The sequence below is a fragment of the Erpetoichthys calabaricus genome, chromosome 5 (assembly GCF_900747795.2).
Source record: "Erpetoichthys calabaricus chromosome 5, fErpCal1.3, whole genome shotgun sequence".
In the NCBI taxonomy this organism is placed as follows: Eukaryota; Metazoa; Chordata; class Cladistia; order Polypteriformes; family Polypteridae; genus Erpetoichthys; species Erpetoichthys calabaricus.
In genome coordinates, this window is record NC_041398.2 from 50,817,091 (window position 1) to 50,839,060 (window position 21,970).

Consider the following 21,970-nt stretch of genomic DNA (forward strand, 5'->3'; position numbering starts at 1 on the left):
TAAAGATCAAATAGGTATATTCATGTCCATATGTACCAGTTTCTAAATATAGATCGATTTCTTAAATTTAGGCCAGTTGTTAGGCAAAAGAAACTATGTCTAGATGCTAAATGTACAAATAATAACATGAAAATATGGTTGAGTCAGAATCTAACGAAAATGCATTTGACATATTTTAGGAAATAAGTGTTACAATTACATGCTGTAACATTAAGCATTAATTTACTAAGGCAGTTTACAGAAGAACTGACAAAATGCACTCCCATAGTAGTGAATTTTAACTCAGATTTTACAATCTGTATTTTTATGCTGTCTAGTTAAAATATTTAAACACAGTAATTCAAATTTCACATTTGTTAAATTAGCTGCTATTCTAAAGCAAGAGTATGCTGTATAAATCAATAGCAATTGTTGTGGTGTAAAAAGGAGAGGGAAGTCTGCAATTTTGGACATTGGGGAAGTATATCTGTGACATCATGGATTGCAACCTCCACACATTGGTCTTTAACAATGGTGTGCATCTGCTCCACAAAATGGATGAGCCCATACTAAACAAAATGGCTCTGAGAAACTATGTAAAAATAACTAAAATCATTTTTAAAATTTATTTTGACTATCAAAGCTAAAAAACGCCTGTATCAAATCCCAAAGCGGGTAAAAAATGATCAGAAAAATATTACAGCAAAAGCAGAAAAAAATTTAATCAAGTCTACTTTTTAACACATATATGCTATTGTGGTGAATTTCTTGTCTGAGAAACAATATCTAAATCTTGTTTTAAAGACCACTTATAGTCTTAAATAATTTTTACTGGTTATTGGAATAAAATTTCAGTTCAACTCAAGAGCAATATGTGAGATGTTGTCCAGGTGGCAAGGGGTTGTCAAGGGCAGTTGGGGCACTTGACTGATACATGATTGGGCAGATCTAGCTGGGTTTGAATTAAAAAAGACAAGCCTGTGAAGTTAAATGGTGAGCTCCTTGAAGTGCCAGCAGGGCTATATGACTGCTGGAGGTGGTATACCATAGTGGTAAAACTGGCTCCATGAAAGCAATTACTACAAAGATGTCAAAATGAGAAAGAGAAGAGAGAGACAGAGCGAGAGAAAGAGAGAGAGAGATGTCAAAGGGCCTGATGAAACACAAGAATAACTGCCCCAGACTTTAGGAGTCAGGAAATTGCTTTTACATTGCTTCCTGTAACACATTAAGGGGAGCAGACAGCTACAGAGATATAGATGCCTAGATTTTTAATTATGAATTGGCTCTCAGCAAGGATACCATAAGTTACCTTGAGGAACTCTGGGGAAACAACCCACAGACAGTTCTGGCCCTAAGTTTTAATCCAGAGTGTAGTTTAAAGGTCATTCCTTTCCAGTGGGTTCTTAACCTTTGGGTTAGAAGGTGGGTAGCAAGGAATTGACAGCAGAAGAAAGTACTATAGAAAGAGGAGAAAGAGAGATAAGGAAAACCCTGGGGAAAAGCAAAGGAAACCCCAGTTCATACTAGTCCACAGGAAAGGGAATTCCTAAATACTAGGGAAAAGGTTTTTTTTATTTGATATTCTGTTGTAATAAGGACAAAATCTAGAACATAGAAGTTATTGAACCATTACTATTTATACCATCTATTTTCCTGTACTATGGTGTGATATTCCGTGTAGTGGAAATCCAGCACCAGACTACACTTTGGCTATCTTGTAGTTCATTGACCATATAGAATCAGAAGAGAGGTAATAAAAACAAAAAAATTGAAAAAGGACAAAGACCGTAATGGTGAATATTTACAACCAGTAACGGCGCACTGTAATACACTTGACTTGAGCATTCGTAGTATTCCTCCTCTTTCTCCATACGTTTAGCATTCGTTTGCTCAGAGGTTGATGTGCTTGCTGCTTCCTGAGCAGCTCTTCTTTACTCCACCCTAGCAGCCCGCTGCTTCTCTTTCGTCGGCATCTTTTCGCGTTAAAACTGATTGTTAGTTTTTGTGTTGCAATTACTTAGTATGTTTTCTTTAACCTTTCACTTAATCTGGTACTTAAGTCTTCAATCTGCCTCAAGAATGATTAGCGAAGGTGGTAGGGAATGAGAACGGCGCCCGTACGCATGCGCTGCACGGCCGCCCTGCTTTGCGCTGCTGAGAGTTGATTCTACAATAAAATAAAATAAAAATAAAAAGAGTAATAAAATCATCACCCAGAAAGCAGATAGTAGATGTCACATAGTATATGTGTACCAAATTTCAAGTCAATAGGTGAAACGGTTTGTGAGCTACAGGTGATTTAAAATCCTGGACAGACAAACGAACAGCCACGGTAGCGTATTATAGAAGAAGATATGTACAGTGCCATGAATAAAATCAACTCTAATGAAAAAATACACAAACACAAAGGCTATTTTCCTTTATAAACAAAGCTCAGAAAGCCCCTTTGAAGAAAACTAAAAATGAATATATACAAGAAAAATAAAGAATGTGTAAATATACACAAAAAATCAATTACAAACAACCCAAAAAGAAAACTATCCCAAAAAATATATATATCTTGTGAAAGGTGCTTTATAGGCGCCTGACCCAACACAGACTGGACACGGCAGCACACATAAAATAAGACTATTTTATTTTTCTTCACCTGTGGGAGCACGTCTATCCCACAGGCAGTACACAGTCCCAAGCACAGCAGACACCCAAACACTAACAAATTAAGGTTTTCTCCTCCACTCCTCCTAGGCAGCTTCGTCCTCCTCCTCCCGACTCTGGCCAATGAGTGGTGGTTGCTGGCTCCTTTTATTAGGCACCCGGAAGTGCTCCAGGTGCTTGATTGCCGACACCCAGCTGCACTGCCGGGTGTGGCGAAACTGCTGCCCAGAAGGGACCAGCAGCTCCCGCTGCAGCACCCCCTGGTGATGCCTGCGGAACCCAACAGGGCTGCACCAATCTCCAACTCCCATGAATCCCTGTGGGAGTCCGAGGCACCGCTGCAACCCAGGGAGGCTGCCAGCTAGTGTCCGGGTGAGATATTGGGTCTCCCATGCTTGCTCCCCGGAACATATGCTGCAGGGGTGTCCCAGCCGGCCATGGACCCCGGCCGTCCACCACAATCTCCACAAAGAAAAACACCTAAACACCTTGCTTATTCATTTGAATGACAACCCCTGTTGGTTGGAAATTCCATTTATATGTCCGTCATGATTAGCCAACCAATCCTTGACTTCGTCCTCTCCATTCACTTATGGAAGTGGACGCAGATGCTGTCAAGTGGCATGCCATGACATCCCTTGGGAGACTTGCTATTTATATCTTCATTCTCCACAAATGCATGTGGTTGCTACAACCCCCATGAGCGGCCATGCCAAGCTTAAGCATGCTGATGTCTTTACAATGGTAAGTTAAAATTTCCTCTTGCAGGTTATAACTTACCATTAACCATTTTTGGGATCCCCTTTACTTTACTACAGTAATTAATAACGGTGCTCCGCACCTTTTTCTGCCCACGGCAGGTGGCAGTGAGGTTGCCAGCACGAGTATCTGAGTGTAGTAGGACTTTGCACTTGGCTTTGCACACCTCACCACACAAGTTCGCCAAGTCAGCAACACTTTAATAAGGTAAGTGCTTTTTCTAAAACAATTTCCCCCTAATAATTTAACTGCACTTTCAAAGTTTCTTAGCTCTGTTGTCCTTCATTCCTGATTTTGCATTTTAGATTTCTGTTTTTTGACGCTTGGCTCCATTATGGTTCCATTATTGGAATTTGTTTTGGTTTTGGGTTGATTTAGGGTTTTTTTTCTTTTTGTTTCCTTGAGTCATGCTTCTGCCTCTATTTTCCTTTTTTATAATACTGTTGAATCCTTGTAATAAATAAAGATATATTGAGGGAATCTTTTTTCCTTGGGCTGAAGGTTCTTACATTTTATTCCTTTCTCTCTTTACTAATAATTTTTTATTTTATTGCCTTTTCCCCACTATGGGCCTGTGCAGGCCATAAGCCTGCCTCTTAGGTTTGGGGCTAGGCTACTAGATGTGGTGAGGCTTGCTCTGTTGGTATAGGCCTAGTGTGCAGCATAGGCCTAGATTTTATTTGTAAGGCTTTTTGAATTTGCATGATCAGACAGTGGTTGACCTACACTTTTGTGGCTCTGAAGTTAGAAATGTTCTTGGGGCCCTTTCGCAACCAGCAATGAGGTCTGAATAACCACTATTATCTTCTTCAGTGGGGTTGTTCCACGACAGATCACCACAAATGTTTTAAAAATTTAACCACTACATGTCAGATTTTGATAAAGTTTGACATACTGGATTATCTCACATGTCCAAGTCACTGGTGAGAATAAAAAATTCCAATGCCTTTTAGTTTTTGAGTTATGGGAAGATGAAAATTAGAGTAATGTTATATAGATGCATGATGCATCATGGAATGATGAAAAAAATCTATAGAAAGACAACAGTTGATATAATTTTTTATTTTATTTAGACCTCTATGAGAAATAAATAAAAAGTTAGTTACCAAAATGTTGTCCTTACAATAACCACAAGCAACAAAATATGTTTTCATTTTTTTCAATTACGGCAATCCTAAAATAAATAGTTATTAATAAAAATGATAATTTGTGTCATAAATGTTCATAGTGTTTTAAATTATTTATAAAAATTTTATATTAAACATATTTAGAAAGAAATATTCTTAATTTGAATGTTTTTTCATTTACAGCCAACCTACATGATACTTTAATAACCTTTACATTTTTATTTTAATTATTATTTTTCATTGAATTACACTGTATTATTAATATTTAAAAAAAAAAAAACTCTTACCATACAGTAGACACCTAACATTTTTAAGCAGTGTGAACTAAGCCACTACTGGGGCCCCTCTAGAATTAATTTCATAGTAGATTCACCCCTGGAATCAGAATATCCTTATAAAATAAAGCATTAAATGTTAACTATAACAATGTACTCTCTACAATAATTATGTTGTTATATTGTTTCTTTGCATTTAATTAAAGACATTTTCTCCAAATCTACTCTCATCTGTATCTCACAATTAAGTTAGAGAAGTGGGTTATGCAGTCTTTAAAAAGCAACTAGTCAAACCTCCAATTTCAGTTAATATGCAGCTTTCAATCTACCAGAAGTTCTTTTAACCTCCTGCTTTGCCTTCATGGCCTCCTCTCCTCTAGGCTCCCAAATGGTTTGTCACTCTTTAATTTCTGGTGTCCCTGATCAATTCAGTTTGAGAGCATCCAGTATATACACAGACTTACCATGTCTTCACAGTAGACATGCAAAACACTATTGGTGCATAGCTCTCATTTCTTTGAGGGCTTTGCTTGTCCTTGTCCTTGCTGTCTTTCTTTCTTTCTTTCTTTCTTTCTTTCGTTCTTTCTGTCTTTCTTTCTTTCTTGCTTTATTTCTTTCTTTCTTTCTTGCTTTTGTTCCAGTCAGATGTCCACAATCTGTTTTTATACAGTAAATAATTAAAATAAACCTAAATGAGTAACTATTAAACTAATGCTTCAAAACCTAAGTAATAAGGGCAAGTCCAAAATTGAGGCTTTGGTGGTACCCTTCAAAATATTTTTCAGAACGCAAAAAATCCATAAAACTTTGTGGCTTACAAGAGCCTGGAACTGGACCTGAGACCTGGATGGGGCACAGTTCCATCCCTGAGCCTACTTATACACACACACAAACACACTTATTTACCCATAGGGCCAATTCATTGCCAGTGATTCATGTGACATATACTGTATATTTGGGGATGTGAGCTAAAAATTGGAGTACCCAAAGAAAAAAAATAGATATGAGAATATAATGCAGACTTGATATTCACAGTGATTTAGCACAAGATTCACATTAAGTACACCGGATCCATGTGGAAAGCATATTCAAATTGCACCACCAAAGTAACAAGTTTTTTTTTAATATTAACACAGATCTTACAACAACATGATGTCTCACATAATCCATCCGACAATCCAATGTCATTAAACCTTTTATAATCTTTTAGCTGTCTGACAAGCCTGGTATGCTTTATTATCAATAGGTCACTGTCAGAATGAAAGCCTTGTAATGCCAGTTGGTAACGCAAATGATGATCTGATGGAGGAAGGTCACGATTTCCTTCAGTAGTCAGTGTAGTCAATCAACCTGATTGTTAATTATCAGTGACATTTTTTCCATATAATAATAAATTGTACATGCTTTACTAGGATAAAACTGTATCAGAGTGCTGTTCAGAGAGTTAATTTTCCTGCTTTTACACATGCAGTCCAGAAAGATTTAATTATAGTTTGCTGGTCTTCTTTTGATTGTTATGCTAAGTGGTGTGATCAAGGTGAGTTCATTACTGGCTACTACGGGTTATATGTTACAAATAACTTACAAACAAGACCAATTCAGTCTCTTTAAAAAGGAATTGCTTACAGCTGTTGTTGTTATGTATGTTACAGGCCAAACCAAATTTTAGGACAAACTAGTTTAGACTAGGCCAAGCCAGTTTGTCCGAAGCACGATGGGACAAATCAGTTTTGCTTAAGAAAGTGTGATTGCATGCCAAACTAGTTAGACTAGGACAAATCAGTTTGTCCTGGAACACTACATTGATTTCAGGATAATCTGGTTAGGACTAGGTTCATCCTATCCACTTCGGCAAACTAGCTTGATTTATTCTAAACTAGTTTGTTCTAAAATCTGGTTTGGCCTGTAACATGGTAAAATAGGAGGGTATTGAAGAAAACATGTAATATCAAAAAGCACTCATGTTTATTCTGTATGAAGTGAACAAACTCATGATTCAGCATGTATAGATATGCGTGTGTGTGTGTAGGGGGGGTGTTCTTTATAATAACCAATCTCTCGTGCACAAATATGGAAGTCCTCTCCAAATCTTTCTCTCCATAACCTGGAAAGTCTTGTGGCTATATTTTACTTTTGTACACTCATGAACTTTTGGTTGCTATTGTTGACCAATATACTTAAATGCTTGTACTCAATAGACCATACAACATAAAACATGCACTCAGAGGTTATCTTCAGCGGGTCTGAGGACTTTAATCACCCTAATCCAAAAAGAGTGCTGCCAAAATAATTTTAGCATGTTTCTTTTCATACTTGGGAAAGTAATAGCCTAGATCATTTTTATTCATTGTTATTCCATTATCTTTGAGAAAACAGACAACATTAATCTGAATAGTTCCTTGGAGAAGCTCAAATAAGCCTCTAATTTTCTTGTCAAATTTTCCAGAAAGATTTGCGGTGTTTCAGTAAGACATGCTTCTTGTCTTAACTGTAAGTTCAAATGAGGATTCAGTTCTGTCAGTGTGTAGTGTTAATAAGCAAAAAAAAGTATTTTATTGATTTTAAACTTTTATTCTATATTTTATTCATCCAAAAGTTGAAATGTTGAATTAACAGTACTGCATTATAATTTGCCTCCCTTGCAGAAAGACAGAGCAATAATGAACGCAAACCATAAATAGGACACAAGTCTGTCACAGGACAACATTACACACTACTGCACATGTATCTGACCAATTTTCAGCTGCTAATTAATCTTAACCATACATTTGGGATGTTGGCAGATATCTGGGTATTCAGAAAAAAACTCCCACATAAACACAGGATGAACGTGGGATTCAAGTGGGATTCAAGTGGGATTCAAGACAGCAGTTCTTACCAATGGCCACTCTGTTTTAATCTACTATGGAGTAATTTCTGCATTCATGCAATTTTATTATTTCTTGTTCCTGAAGAGTTCTCCAGTATTTAACAATTCATAATTTTAACTCGGGCAGCACGGTGGCGCAGTGGTAGCACTGCTGCCTCGCAGTAAGGAGACCCGGGTCCTCCCTGCGTGGAGTTTGCATGTTCTCCCTATGTCTGCATGGGTTTCCTCTGGGAGCTCTGGTTTCCTCCCACAGTCCAAAGACATGCAGGTTAGGTGCATTGGTGATCCTAAATTGTCCCTAGTGTGTGCTTGGTTTGTGTGTGTCCTGCGGTGGGTTGGCACCCTGCCCGGGATTTGTTCCTGTCTTGCACCCTGTGTTGGCTGGGATTGGCTCCAGCAGACCCCGGTGTTAGAATATAGCAGGTTGGAAAATGACTGACTGACTGATTTTAACTCAACCTGGGTTGGGTTTAATATCCACAAGAATTTATTCTAAAGATGTCTACCTGTAAAACTGCCATACTTAGGTTCCTGCAACATCGGGATGAAGAATAAGACTTTCTTTGAAGAAAGTGTGATGATACTGCCACTGATTGGTTGCAGTTTATGCTTTCTTATATTCAACACAACTGTAGTTTTAATAAACACTATTCAGTTGTTTCTACTGGATTTGCTTAATGTAAAATGAAGTTGACTGCATAAGAAAACCAGGAAATGATTGCAGTCTGCGCAGTGTCATAAGAATGACAAACAGACATCATAAAGGTTTTGGGACAGCCACACGTATAATATGCCTTGGCTGCATTAGGTTAAAAATAACTGAGTTGTTCACAAGACTGAGTCCAAAACAGAACTGCTGGTATGGAGACAAGATGGTGGTTTCAAAGGCCAGTGCAGGAAATGACGTCATCGGGGCTGGAACCAGAAGTGACGTCATCGGAGGCTCCGGAACTGTGCAGGATTTCCCGAGAATGGTCTGCAAGGGATTGATAAAGACATTAGTGCACCTCGCAGTCCCCTAGTCTGGCGTGGAGTTACTATTACTCAAGCCCTTTAGCTGCCTCCTACTCGCACATGAGTGACAGCAGATATTTGTACTAAGAAAGTAAACTGTAAAATATTGACAAATTGGGAGAAATAGGTGACTTCAGCAACGTAAAACATTTTAGAAAACAAAAATGAAAGCAACAAAAATTCCATTTAGCACTAGAGAGATTGCCTTCATATATCCCATAGGTAAAAACACAAACATGCGTCACTTTTATTTATTGTTGTCTGTTATGCCTCTTTTAGCTGTAAGTTTCATTCTATTTCTTGCAGTTAGTGGAAAAGTGGCAAGGAGTTTGATTCATATTTCATTTAGTATTCTGTTGGACTTTTGTACCGTTATACACTACTTATGCAGGAAAATTTGATCACACTATAATTGAGAACTCTTCATACTCTTATCATTTCCAGGTAATTGTGTGGAATTAATTAAATTAAGAAAAAATAAATAAAGAAGCTAATGAAGAGAGGAATGGCTTATTGAAGTTTGAGAAGTAATGCAAAGTTCAATGGTAGGATCAGAATGATGCAAAGAATCCTGACTTCCAAACCAGAGGAGTCAATGGGGTTTTGTGAAGTATTGTCACCTGTGTATTTTATGAGCATAGTATTTTTCATATTTACTAGAAGGTGCTACAGGTCTCAAAGCCTCCTGATAGCTGCTTGGAAACATACAAATGTGGTTGGGTAGGCTAAATCATTCTGTCATATTTTGACCCTCTCTTCCCTGGACCTGATTTTTTTTTACTATGAAGGTGATTCACTGATGTGCATGTGGATATGTGTAGAAAAGAAGAGGATGACAAAGTTATACAATAGGTGAAGATGGATTTAGATGTGTGGATTCTGTAATTGTGGTGGTCAAAAACAAAGTAAATAGATTTATCCCACAAACTGATATAGGGCGATGGGAGAAGACAGGGATAATCAGGGTTTAAGCAAGAGAGTAAAAACCCGATTCATCTATCCATGCATAAAACTCTCCTAATCCAAAAAATTAAGTATTCGCCTATCCCACCAACACTGGGTGCAATCACACAAATTCACAACGAACGACTTTAGAGTTGCCAGTTTCCCTAGCATGCATGGATCTAACTGAATACAACAGGAATAAAATCACACAAATGTGGATTGAATGTTCACACTCCACACATTGAGTGAAGGGGTCCTGATTCAAACCCAGTCTCTCCAACACCAATACGCTGTCATGGTGCTTAGGCCAATAATTATTTGGACATTTTGGCAAGGCCCCTACTTTAAAATAATAATAATAATAATAACAGTAATAATATTACTACTAAGGATGCCAAAACAGTATATAATTTCAGTCCTTTGTGTGGTAAATGTTAAAGCATGGTAAAAGACACAATCCAGCGTCACAGTCAGGACAATAATAGTGTGTTGTTTTTTGGATTTTCTTTCCAGATTTTTAACTTTTTGAACAACACACTGCATGGGTACGAGTTGAATTCTGTTTTTTTTTTCTGTTGGAGGTATATAATCAATAAAATGTCTACCAATAAGACGCTTGTGCTGGGTCGTCTGTGGTTCTTTAATGGTAGTGTGGACGGCGGATGTGCGTCAATGATTTGTTCTTCAGGCTGGAATGTAAAGTTTGCATGAAATACAGTTTTGCCAGTGGGGTTGTTTTAGTGTGTTTATTGTGGTTTTAGTGCAGTGTCAGGGCCAAGCCGTGGACCTGGGCTACCAGTTGCACTGAGGCATGGAACCTTCCCATGCAACTGGTGGCTTAAGAGGGTAGGAGTGAGATATAGCAGGTCTGCGGCTCTAAACAGATGGCCAGTTGTTAAATAAATAATCGGCGTACTCACAGCTTAAGGAGGGTACGTGGTAGTGTGGCAGGAGCGGTTCCTGGAACTGCTTCTAGCCTGTTGATTTTAACCTTGTTTTAAGGATTATTTATTTTGGATTTTAACCTCCACTTTTATTGCCTCGTTTTTGTGGATTATTTATTTTTGGACGTTTTTGAAGTACTGCACTATGGACACTGTGTTGGATTTGTTTTTGTTTTAATAAAAGCACTTGTGCACTTTTCTACCATCCCCTTGCTCCGACTGTTATTTGGCCCCATTTGCACAGTTCATCCAGTTACAGTACTGAATGTGTTGGGTTCAAGACGCTCCCAAAACTGGAAAATGGAGAAAGGAGCAGGACCCGCACTGTCACACACAGTTCCTATCAAACATGAGTAAACAATTCCTTAGCTGTCTGTTGTGACAATAGGGGACACTGTCGCACCTCCAAACCAGCAGACAACACGCCAAAACACCAGGTAAAAAGTCCCAATAACAAATTTATTATTACAATAATGTGTACAAAGCACCTCCACCTCCACACTACACAATAATCAATAACAATCACACAATAATCAATCCTCCACTCCACCCAGCAGCTCTGTCACACTTCCTCCCAACTCCAGCTCAGTCTGCTGGGTTTCCCACAGTCCTTTAAATAGTCCGTGACATGGAAGCGCTCCTGTCCTTCAGCCCACATGATCCAATGGCACTTCAGATTTATGTTTTTCTTTAGCCCGGAAGTACCTCCGTCCTTCCATCCCCATGACTTAGGAGTACTTCCGGGTTATAATAGAAACAATCTTCATGTCTCCCTGTAGCGTCCACCTGGCAGCCCCCATGGTATCCAGCAGGGCTGTGAAACTGAACTCCATTGTCCATGATGCCCTGCGGGAATTCAGAGCACCTCCATGTTGCAGGGAGGACTCCATCTGGAGGTGTGGATGTATTGGCCGGGATAAGCTGCCGGCCATCTCTCACACTGTTTACTTGCTGCTTAAAGTTCTAAATACTCTTGGCACAGATAAACAGTTTTCAGACACTAAGACTTTAAAGACAATGGTTGATTCTCTGTGGAGCTGCATGTTTTTGCTTTGTGTTTGAGTGGAGAGCTTTGCTTGTGTGGTGTGTACTGTTTGTCTTTGCCATGTGGTCCCATTCCAGTGTTGTGGCATTGTCTTCAGCTCACTTTTAATTCTCTTTGCCATGTCTTCTGTGAAGCAACATTTAACTGCCCATCACGGCCTAGTCACTCTGGCCCCCAAAGAGCCTCCCATCTTTAATTGGCTAACTATGTTTCTGACCCTTTCACCACCTAATAACTAATGTGTAGTGAGCGCACTGGCACAAAATGGCTGCTTTGGCATCGTCCAGGTGGATGCTGTACATTGATGGTGGTTGAGGTAGCTCCACACACTTCTTCTTCTTCCTCCTTTAGGACTGTGTCTTGAAATTTGTATTTATAATTGACATTCCTTTTTGCCCACTGTTAAGTTCAAAGTTTATTGTCATGTGCACAGTAAGGAAACACGTTTCCCCGTACAATTAAATTCTTTCTTTGCTATCCACACCAAATGCCAAAACCAACGTATAAAGATAAACATAAATAAGTAGCAGATAAATAATAAGTAACAGAGGCAGCATAAAGTATAAAAACAGAATAGAAGTATAAAATGTAATTGTGCAGGTAGGTGTGTGATGGACAAGGCAAATACAGTTGTGTGAGGTAGATAGAATGAGGTGAATGATGGTTATAAACTCCAGTCAGTTATTTAGGAGTCTATTGGCCTTGGGAAAGAAAGAGCTCTTTAGCCTGGAAGTCCTGCATTTCATACTTCTATACCTTCTGCCTGAGGGTAGAAGTGTGAACAGTTCGTGTTGGGGGTGGGTGGGGGTCCCTGATCCCTGAGGATCGAGGCAGTTCTCCTTCGGACTCTGCAGTTGTAGATGCTCTGCAGAGAGGGCAGTAGGGTCCTGGTGATCTTCTCAGCAGTCTTTACCACTCTCTGCAGGCATTTGCAGTCCATAGCAGTAGTGTTGCCGTATCACACGGTGATGCAGCTGGTCAAGATGCTCTCAACAATGCAGCTGTAAAAGTTGCCAAGGATCTTAGTCGACACACAAAACTTCCTCAGCCTCCTCAGAAAGTACAGTCACTGTTGAGCCATCATGACCAGCTGTGTGGTGTTAAGTGTCCAAGTGAGGTCCTCACTAATGTAAACAATGTAAACTGCATTTTTCAAGAATTTGGCCACTTCTGCAGCTTGTCCTGATCTTTATGAATTGTTTTTGCTGACTTTTCCATGCATGCCATTCCTTTAGTTTTAGTATCATCTGCAAATTTCACAAGTTTACTAACTATGCTGAAATCTATGTCATCATCAGTCATTTTCTAACCCACTTAGTCCTCAACTAGATCGTGAGGAGTGTTGAAGCCTATCCCAACCAGCATAGGGTGCAAGTCAGGTACTAACCCTGGACAGGGTGCCAGTCCATCACATAGCAACCACACTCACAACCCAACGATACACTATGGCCAATATGTCTTTGGACTGGGAGGAAACTGAGGCACCTAGAGGAAACCCACATAGAAACGGGGAGAACATACACACTCCATGCACAAAAGGGGAAATCTCTGTCATTAATATTAATCAGAAAAAGTAACAGTCCCAGTGCAGACCCCTGAGGGACTTCACTAATGACCCCACTCTACATGGAGCATTCTACTCTTATCTGCATTCAGTTAACCAACCTGAGATCAAGAATTTCAGATTATCTCTGACACCAACAGCTTTCAGTTTCACAATTAATCTTCAATATGGGACTGTATCAAACACTTTTTGAAAGTCTAAGCAAATTATTTTGCATGCCTCTTAGTCCAACGAGACAGAATAGATGCATGCCCCTCAATTTAAGTGAAAGTGAACTTTCTAGTAATTAGATCAAGGTCCCCTCAAGTTAAAAATCCATTGTTTGCCTATAACCACATTACTTTGTCCACCAGAATGAAAAGAGGTCAGCTTGCAGTTACAAAGTTAAAAAATATTTTTATCTGAAGAGGTCTCTACTGACATGACTTTGATTAACATCTCTTGTTATCAGATTAAACTCACAAAGCAGACTGATCCAATGTTGGTAGAAGAGCACAATATTTTAGCAATGTAAAAAGAAATGTAGACCTTTCCAAGAAGCAAAGCACTCATCAAAGGCAGGATACACAGTGATTGTGACTGAACACTGGAGATATGGGGAAGTGCTTCAGTATGTATGGCGTTTCTCTCACATGCTTACTAACTCAGACACTCAATAAAAAAGGATGGAGCTAAGGCAAATGGTGAATATTGGCAGCTTTAGCTAGTACACGACAGGATAAGTGAGAAACAGAGCCAAGGGAAATTAAAATATGTTTCAATAAATAAGCAAAATAGAAAGAACTGGGACAACATAACATTATACAAAGCGTAGCTGCTGATTCTTAAATGGAATCTGCTGTAAATCACAACAGACATCACATAAGCAAGGACAAAGACAAACTTTGCAGATTAATATGCACAGTTTTGAAGCTGCGGTTTCAATTTTAACATTAAAAAAAAGAATTTAGTATTCACTTCCAGAGAAGAGAATAATACACTTAAAATGCTGAAACTTGAGAAAGCATGTTACATTACTGTAGTCTAGACATGACATCCGCTCTAACTACAGCATTTTTCTGTTTGATACCAAAGTCTCACTTGAATGAAAGTGGTGAAACTTTAAGCTCAGCATATGTGCATACCTTTCCATTACTTAATGTGATGCTACACTCTGTGGCTTTAGCCAATGTCCTCTTCACTGTTTAGTCACTCAATGCAGTAACAATTATTTTGTATAAAGCGGTCTTCACTGAACACAGACAGAGAGCTTACACATATATACAACTATAATGCTGTAGTAATAAGATATTAAATCATACAACACTCATAAACACATACGTTATGTGAAAAAGAAAGTAAAGACTCTTTCTTAATGGTACCTTATAGTGCTAAATCCACCATCATGACACTTTGGTGTAATTCAAATGACACAAAGAAGATGCAGGCTTGCTGTACCTTTTTAAGAAGAGACTGAACATACAGTACGGTCCCTTGGCAGCCCAGATAATGAATGTAGGGTAATATTGGATGTGCATATTCTTAACATTTTTAACGCTGTCTCCTTTCTTCTTCTTTTTCTATGAGAGTCAAGATATTGTTATTTCATGATTTATACTGTGTACATAAAATCATTTAGCCTAAATTTATTTTTTATCTACTCTAGGACTAAAAATATGAAATGAAAGTGCAGTTTCAAAAAGGTGCCAGTCACATATTAGCCATACTGTGGAAATAATTGAAATGAAATACAATATTTGGAAATAATTGAATTGAAACACAGTTCAGTAAGTAAAAAGCAAAATATAATTACTGTTAACCTAGCAGAAGCCCCAGGAAATGTAGCTTGCCAAATCAAACAGAGCCATCATTGTTGCCTCTACTAAGATCAATTTAATGCTTACATATTAAACTATTACTTCTTAAAAATACACATTTACATCATGATCTGTAGAACATATATAAAGTAATAACAAAATAATTTGAACATGATCATTTCCTAGTTCTGTTTCTTGAGAAATATTTTCTGTAATGTAAGTTTGAAAGATGGAAGGTCTTAACCATCTTTGAATGAATACCAAGGAAAGTGACAAGATTACATTTGGTACATATGCAACTCTAGGAACTGGACCATAATATTTATTTTCTATTATTCTTCTGAAGTTTCAGTTTACACTTACCTTTCACCCCTTTTCACATTTCATGTTTAACATGTGGTCCCTCTGAAAGATGTCATTTTGTGCATGGTCATGTGAATTTATAACTGTGAAAACTGAAATCTTTAGCTGTAGGGATAGCATTATTCTTTCCTATAATTCATAGATAGATAGATAGATAGAAATAACTTTATTTGTCTCCAGGGGAAAATTTGGCATGCCTTGCATTATGAAAAATAATATTTCATTAAGAAACTAGAAGCTTAGCTGTTGAGCTTTCAATAAAAATGGAGATTTAATATCAGAATAATAAGCGAATACCTTTACAAGATGAAAAGCAAAAGTTGTATGGAAACAAACTTATTTTAGCTGCTTATATTCTTCATACAAGAATAATGGAATTGTCCACAGTAACTTGAGCACATAAAGCACACTGAAATATATGTTGTATAATACAATACAGTTTACAATACAGTTTATTTTTGTATAGCCCAAAATCACACAGGAAGTGCCGCAATGGGCTTTAACAGGCCCTGTCTCTTGACAGCCCCCCAGCCTTGACTCTCTAAGAAGACAAGGAAAAACTCCCCAAAAAAATGGAAGAAACCTTGGGAAAGGCAGTTCAAAGAGAGACCCCTTTCCAGGTGGGTTGGGCGTGCAGTGGGTGTCAAAAGAAGGGGGTCAATACAATACAATGCAGTACAAAGAACAGAACAATTTCTCAATATAGTAAGAAATAAAAAATATAAATTTTAGAAGTACAGAGCAGAATTTAACAGTAGATGATATATCCCATGATAAGATTTGGATTTGTGTAGAGTCCTGGAGACCTCATCCTTCAAGCTGCCTCCCCCATTTGACCATTCCACGGCTGAAACAGTGCTGGGCCAGCCAATCCGATCAAAGGACCCCTCTTTCCCACGATTCCTGCGATCCTCCATCTGGGATGACTTTTCCTTAGGCAGGCAAAACAACTTGGCAGGTGGGCCATGGCACCAAGTGCCACATTTGAGTACCGAGAAGAAAAACAGAATAAGTGAGGGTTATTATACAGTTATAACTGTCATGTTACTTATGTTTAAGTGCTAATGACTAACAACAGAGATGCAGTCTGTACAGTTATTCAGCAGCTCTAGTCAGCATTTCAAAGCATAAGATAAATTAAATAAGCCAATACAGTAATTACTAAGATACACTTAATTTATCAGCCCTTCATTATTGACTCAAATCTGATCAGTAGATAAGGTTAAAGAAAAGGGATCAGGCAAACATTTGGCAAGTGCAGCTTGGTGGCTGAGGATATTTAGCCAAGGAGTTCAGAAATTGTAATCAGTGAAGATCATTGCATGATTCATAAGAGTCCAGAGCAAATTACACACCAGTTTTTAAGCTTGCTGTCAAAACAACATGACTGACATGGAAAATAAGTGTGGATCAGCCATGTGCTGCCTTTGAGGTGAAGTACAGGAAGAGTAGGACATTTCTAGTTTTTATTCAGTCTATCTTCTTTCCCAAGTCGCAAACCATGATCAGTCCGTGCATTTTTCCACATATGCTGGTATATATTAAGGAAATAGTTCTTCACTAGCTTCAGATAGTTCAATGCTTCTCTTTCTCTGACATTCACATGGGGAATTTTATTTAGTGATCTTTAGGGCCAGGCTAAATGAGAAAGCATCATCTATTGAAACCTTCTTTGTCCATAACCATAAGCATTACTAACTGATCAGGGTCGTAGCCCAAAGCAGTACGCATGTAACTCAATAAAAACTATACAAGTCATAGTAAGCAAAAAATATGAGCAAAGATATATTAAAAGTGACAGAAATGTGCAGATTATCACAAATATTTTCCCAAGAAAATGAATCTAAAATGATTTTCAACTTCAATTCAGGTTGATTCAGAGTATTCATATACTGTAAATCACATTGTCAGTGAACATCTTCAGTGCACTTCAAATATTTAAAATGTAAAAAGTAACATGAAATTGAGTCCACCTTCACTGGCTACATAACATCCCAGTATGGCAGATCATAAAGAGCTAACAGAGGGTGATAAAGACCATGTAGAATATTACATCACCGAGCTCCTTCAATTTGGGACATACAGTATACAGCACTCACTGGCTTAGAAAGACAAACAGTATAATTAAAGACCTTAGCCATGCTTCTTAGTTGCTTTTCTCATTTTTTCTTTATGGCAAATGTTACAGGGCCATTGGAACTCACATCAGTACAGTCGTGGCAAAAATTTTTGAGAATGACACAAGTATTGGTTTTCACAAAATTTGCTTTTGCATCTTTTTGTCAGATGTTTCTATGGTATACTGAATTATAAATTACAAGCATTTCATAAGTTTCAAAGGCTTGGAGTTTGTCAGAAATTGTGGGTTTTTGTTTGTCCACACGCCTCTTGAGGATTGACTACAAGTTCTCAAATGGGATTAAGGTCTGGGGAGTTTCCTGGCCATGGACCCAAAATTTTGATGTTTTGTTCCTCGAGCCACTTAGTTATCACTTTTGCTCTATCATGGTGAAATAGGCATTTTTCATCACCAACTGTTCTTGGATGGTTGGGAGAAATTGCTCTCGGAGGAAGTTTTGGTACCATTCTTTATTCATGGCTGTGTTCTTAGGCAAAATCGTGAGTGAGCCCTCTCCTTTGGCTGAGAAGCAACCCCACACATAAATGGTCTCAGGATGCTTTACTGTTGGCATGACACAGGACTGATGGTAGCGTTCACCTTTTCTTCTCCAGACAATCTTTTCTGGATGCCCTAAACAATTGGAAAGGGGATTCATCAGAGAAAATGACTTTATCCCAGTCCTCAGCAATCCAATCCCTGTACATTTTGCAGAATATCAGTCTGTCCCTGATGATTTTTCTTGAAGAGAAGTGGCTTCTTTACTGCACTTCTTGACACCAGGCCATCCTCCAAAAGTCTTTGCCTCATTGTGTGTGCAGATGCACTCACACCTGCCTGCTGCCATTCCTGAGCAAGCTCTGCACTGGTGGTGCCCTGATCCTGCAGCTGAATCAATATTAGGAGATGGTCCTGGCTCTTGCTGGACTTTCTTGGACGCCCTGAAGCCTTCTTTACAACAATTGAAGCTCTCTATTCTAACTCAATCAGTATGACAGAGTGATCTGCAGCCTTGTCCTCGCCAACACTCTAACCTGTGTCAACAAGAGGATCACTGAAATGATGTCAGCACGCCCTTTTGTGGCAGGGCTGAAATGCAGTGGAAATTATTTTTTTGGGATTAACTTCATTTGGCAAAGAGGGACTTTGCAATTAATTGCAATTCATCTGATCACTCTTCATAACATTCTGCAGTATTTGCAAATTGCCATCATATAAACTGAGGCAGCAAACTTTGTAAAAATTAATATTTGTAACATTCTCAAAACCTTTGGCCATGATTGTAGATTCAGGGATAGTTATCACATATCATGAAGATACTGAATGGTCAATCTCAAGAACAAATATTGTAACATAAAAAACTATTATTTTGTAATGTTATATTACGCATAACCAACAGTGCAAGATTTGAACTCCAGACAAGAACAGTGGCAACCTGCTTCATCAAATATGTAGACAGGAACTTAATTGAACTGTGTACACCTGACAATGACTCTAAAATGAACTGATGACACTACATTTTTTTATCAAAGCAAAGCCTTACATTTTTGAAAAAGTGAGATAGACATGCCATAGCGAACAGAATGAAATGCGTTTTTTTTTGTGCATGCTAAGTCGCTGTTTAGAATTTGGTAGAAAGAGACTGAGGATGGTATTAAAAACTTGTATGTTTCTTGATGGTAGACATTTTTCAAGTCCATTTTGCGATGAGGTACTTATAATTTTAGGGTTTGAAGTCAATACAGCCTAGCGATTTGCAGCAATTTTAAATTAACATTGACAGAATCTGCTTTAAATTAAGTTTATAATACTATTGAATACCACCACTGGTGCTGTCTCCTCTAATAATATGGAGATCTGAAGCACTGTCTGTGAACCTCAGTTTCCCCCTACTGTAGATGTTTACCCAATCCATGGATTCAATTATTTAACTAGCCATCACATTTACTAATATCTGATTAAACATCTATTCATGAAATCGCTTTAAACTAACAAATACAACAAAGTAGTGTTCGTGGTTCCAACCCAGCAATGAGTTATGGCAACTATGGAATCCACTCTTACACAAAAAGAACAAATTCTCAATTCATGATAGCAGCCAAATTGACAGTTATCAGAGATGCATGTGGATGATGGATTGAACAGTTGCATTTCAGCCAGCAATGACAAAAAGGTCATAAATATTGCTTTCTTACCTTAATCCGTTTTTACAGATATACTCAGGCAATGCCGGGTACTTTGGCTGCTATTACATAAATTGCACTGACTATGGCAGATTCTTAAACTATACTCAACTCTCACACTCTAAATCTCACAATATCACCTTTTACATATCCAGAGAAGGTTAAAAAGGCAATATTTTGTCTTCTTTAACTTTCATTTCCCTTTTTTTCTTTACTTGTGGATACATGCTGCTTCAGTCCTTGCTGTATTTTCATTTGATTGCCCCTTGATGTCTATCCTTCTAAGCTACCTTCATTACATTTTCTCCTCATAGAAGATGTCTGAACTACCTTTGCTGCTATTTGTGCAAGAATTTTGTTTTTTTTTGTGTGTCATATTATCTTTCAAGCAATGATTCTTAATTTCTTTGCTTTGAATTCCAGCAATTCACGCTCCTCCTTATGGCTTTGTCATCTACACAGTTTACATTCAACAGTACCTCAGTCCTGCTTGAGGAAGTGGCCTCACCTCATCTGTAATTATTTATGAGTATATGAAGAAGGCATTAAGAACAGTAAAAGTCACCTTCACTTGCAGTACTTCTCATCTTTCTTTGCGCATCCCAAGTTTCCTGGTAACTTCTCTACATTCAGACCTAAGAGCTGAAAGTAGTTTCAGGGTTTTATATCCCAGGTTAATGTCAGTAATGGATACAATTTGGCATGGGTCAAAATTGAGAGGGCTTGGGTTAAGGGTATTATTTTGTTTGTTCCATGTGAATAACTTTGCTAATCATTGTGTGATAAACTCACTGTGAAAAGCTCTAATCCAAGTAGCTATAGGCCAGTAAGCTTAATACGCATCACTGGAAAATTAATGGAAGAAATTATTAGGTAAAGATTGAGTAGCACATGTGGAGAACAGGTATATTGAACCTATTCTTTAATATGTACAGTGAGATTTTTCAGATAAAGAAGATGGAAGGTACACCAGATGCTGCATTATGATTAGTACAAGCATGTCAGAATTTCACTATAATTCGTACACATGAAAATGATGACCATTTAAATCTGTAGACCCATTTAATGCATTGTATGATGTCATATTCCTAAAAGACTTTGCTATTTGACACATAAAGAGAAAGGGATGGCAACAATATAAGAGTATTCAAGAAATGAGCCCAGAAGTGGTGTATCAGCTCACTGAATGTGGTCCAGTAGTGGAGATTGTCAAAGAAATCACACCCAAATAGTGAGCCACTACCCACATTATTTAAGGTAATGAATTTACATTGTCATGAGATTGTTCCATCTGACATTGTGTATATGTATTTATTTTTTTGATACTGTTGAATTTTTATTAAAATGTGTTGCTGTTGTTTACTGACATTTTGCCATAATCAATACAGTTTTGTCCTGTATCACTGTACCAACAGAGGTAGCATCCATCGCTGTTCTAACTTTGTTCAATTGTTCCCTTCCAATCTTTCCTTCTAAGCTGCCCTAAATACTTTTTTCACCAGACTTTCTCCTCATAGAAATGCCTGATATATTTTCTTTTTTTTTTTCTACAAAAACACCTACCTGTAGATGCAGTGCTTACATTCCAAGTTTTCTGTGTGGACTTTCCAGCTTTATCTTCCACATCCCAGAGAAATGCAGGCGAGGGTGTTTTTGAACTCTGTCTGCACAATAAGACTGGTTGAAGCAGATTGTATTGTTTTTATAAACTGGCATTCTGTCCCAATGTGGTTCCTGTTTTGCCCCTAAATTCTACCAGAAAAGTTCTAGGTCTCTCACAGTCAGCAGTACCAGTAGGACTAATAACAAATACTTTTTATTCTACAGTATGGTATAGTCAAAATAAATTGAACAGGATTTAACTAAGCTAAAAATTACAACAACAGTGGCCATGACATCTTTTTGCAGAATTTTCCTTAACTTCATTAAACAATTTCATGTATATTTACAGTTAAATGTATATTTAATTGAAAGCAAAAATTCACATTTTAAAACTTTTGCTACTTAAAAGTGGGCAATTTTTTTAATATAATACAATGTAGTGCTAAGAAATACAGTGTATTGAATTCTAAGATATTATATTACCATACAGTTCCATCAAAAAGTTTTGATATAGCACATTTGTTCTAGAAAAGAATATTTACCTGTACAGTTGTGCGTGCCTTTATTGTAGATATTTGTGTCTGCTATGCAGTGCAACTAAAATGTCAAACTATAGAAAGTGCCATTTCAAACCTGCATAGGTTAATACAATGCAGCTCTCAATGTGTGCTCTTATTTCAAACCTGTAGATAAACAATGAACCTCAGCTGCCTGCTGTGTCAAATATA